At 35.8% G+C, this 2,821-nt stretch overlaps 1 non-coding gene across 1 annotated transcript; it reads right to left on the bottom strand.

Annotated features, from left to right (window-relative positions):
* Positions 1-341: 341 nt before the first annotated feature.
* Positions 342-413, bottom strand: LOC126951824 (small nucleolar RNA SNORD74). Its single transcript, XR_007724672.1, has one exon. It is a non-coding gene; the product is annotated as a small nucleolar RNA SNORD74 (small nucleolar RNA).
* Between the last annotated feature and the right edge of the window lie 2,408 nt (positions 414-2,821).

The following is a 2,821-nucleotide window of genomic DNA, read 5'->3' as shown; positions in this document are numbered from 1 at the left end:
TACAAGACAGCACATACAAGGCCTGGCAAGTCAAAGGTGGATGAAACAGGTTCACCGCTGCATACCATGTGTCTTACCTGGGCAGGCAGCCATCAGCTCCTGCTTCAGGTGACCACTGTCTGCAGGTGAAACCAAACTCTGTATGTTTTGCTCTTAGTGCCTTATGACCAGCTGTTTTCACTCATAAATAATGTTTGAATTGTAAGCTCTTTTGCTCTGGAATCCAGGAGCAACCAGCCACTAATGATCATTTTGCAAACTACCTAGTCATCTACCAGCTAAAAAAATAATGGTCTCTCACTGTCATGTGTGTGTGTGTGTGTGTGTGTGTGCGCGCGTGTGATAGAGCTGTTAGCATTCATCAACAACCTTAGTTGTCTCTACCAACATAGGCTTCATCAGAAACTGTTTTCCTTTTTTTTAGTAGCAAAGATAGGCTACTTAAGATTGTATCTCCAAGTATGAACGTAGAAAATATAAAATATTTAAGCTTTAAATCATACTTTGGATATACTTTCTAATTCTCACTTTGAACTACCTGTGATGTGACATTTATATTTTGTCATATTATTCAACATATCATTTAAAAATAATTTAAAATCATATCTAAAATGTTAAAAGAACGTAGGCACTAATATATTTTGTAGTCTTACATTATTATTTAAAATAATAAAAGAGTAAAATTATATAGAGTATCTTTGTAGGTACATATTTTTCCATGAAGGTAACATGCAATGGAAAGAAGATAGATGAAGAAAGAACAGTCACCTATATGTAATTAAATTTCAAAATGTTATAGAAAAAATTTACTAGAATGAAGAAAAAAAATCTGCCTTTTAGACAACTACATCGGAGGTTTATTTTTATTTTGTAATACAGACTTTTGTTCCAGAATAACTTGTAACAAGCTCAAGATGTGAAGTATTAAATGAATTATTACAACATATAGCCTAGAAATAGGACTGCATTGTAAACCATTAAAGGTATAACACACTAAAACAGGCCATGTGATTGTGGTTAATGCACTCATAGCTAGTGTAGGCAAACCTCAACCTTCTGGATTTTTACGTGTGCTGTTTCACCCTTTGGTTTATTTCTTCCTGTGATCAATACCCGGGCAAAGCCAGAGCTCTTCAGGAGAAGGTTGAGATTATAACAATGTCAGCTTTTGCTTTTAGCAGAGTGATGAGGTTATCAATAATGCATTGGAGATCTTGGGAACCTTGGACAGACACGTATCACAGCTGCCCCCCATTTATTGTAGGACTTGCAGGTCTGAGCTGAGTTGTCACCACGTCTGTATTTGAGCCAGCCATTGATGCAGTCTCAAGTAATCTTGGGCACATAGGGAAAGCTGTTGAGATTATTTAAGCGAAACATTGCATTTGAGGAAGTTATTTAGGAGTGAGAATACATCTATGAAATTGCTTTTATTAAGAAGCCTGTTCAATATTCCTTTAATAACTTTTCGTCTCCCTAGCTCCCTTCTAATGTTTCTAAGTTTTGTTGTTTCTGTGACAAGTTTATTCACATCCTAACAGCTTGTCTGGCAGCAGGGTTCCTGTTTTTTACTTGGGCTTTCTGGTCACGGTGGTGGCTGGGAGTAATGGAGGGGGGAATAAGTGGGTGTGGAAATGCAAAGCTGTCTCTTGTTACATTTTATCGATCTCATTCTGGTGTCATTCAATTAAGACAGAAATGTGATGGATAGTCTCTGCGCAGATTCCTGGGTTGCTCTCCATCCATTGCAGATAAAGCTTTTGTGTTTTATTTTGGGGGAAGGGATGGGGAAAGGGCATGGGCAAGTGGGAGAAATCAAAGATGCTGTGTGATCTGAATTACAAATCAATGTCTCTCTAAGGATGCTCCAAAATGTCAAACATGCCATGTTTATATTTTCACATACACAGAGTACTTCTGTTGATGTATGAGATGGGTTACTAGAATTTAAGTTGGGGTTAATTACTGTTGATTTATTTTCAAAGACCTATGAGCTAATATCACTCTTCTGCCAGCTCAAGATAATTAAAAATGAGCCACATAGAAAAATACTTGAGTCCAACTCATGCCATTTTTGAAGTTTGCAAAAATGAGAAATTCTTTTCTCATTTTTTATGAGACTATGATTCTAGGTTGACCTTTCTGCAAATAGATTTTAACACTGATAAAATGAAAATAGTAGGTTTTTTTTTTTTTTTAGTTTATAAACAATTCATTCTAATTGTTGCCTATGTTATCAAGAAGTGTACTATTGTGAGTAAATTTCAGAATTTAGGACTGTATGAATTTGATCCTTACCCTTGATGATGTATTTTCCCTTAACTATATCACTACCTGTATTTGCTACCAGTGTTACAATGAGGGTAGTAGGAATTCATGAATGTGAGAGGCTCTAAAAGTAACAGCTCATGTATGCAAAGTTTTTTTTAAAAGACATTAAAATCTTCTATTTGCAAGCACATATAATAAAAGCAGGATATGTTTAGCAAACTCCCTTGCTCTTCTCAAAACAATGCCAGATTCAAATTGAGCATTCAGAATTTTCTAGTTGAGGTTATGGCTTCTGATAATTAACCCACACCAAAAGGGCATATGGAATAAAAATATAAGCAGGAGTTTTAATATTAGATCAATATGTTAATGTCCAGGCTCCCCTATATACTTGGTATATAACCTTGGGAAACATGCATACAGCCTGTAGTTTAACCTTAATTTCATTATCTGAAAAATAAATAGCATTGCTCTGAGAATTATGAGACTCAGAGTATGGAAATGATTGCTCCATGCTTATCCTGTGTACTTGGCCCATGGGAGACATCCA

This window comes from Macaca thibetana, chromosome 3, assembly GCF_024542745.1.
Source record: "Macaca thibetana thibetana isolate TM-01 chromosome 3, ASM2454274v1, whole genome shotgun sequence".
NCBI lineage: Eukaryota > Metazoa > Chordata > Mammalia > Primates > Cercopithecidae > Macaca > Macaca thibetana.
The sequence above is the reverse complement of the archived record's forward strand: the minus strand, read 5'-3'. Positions and strand labels throughout refer to the sequence as shown.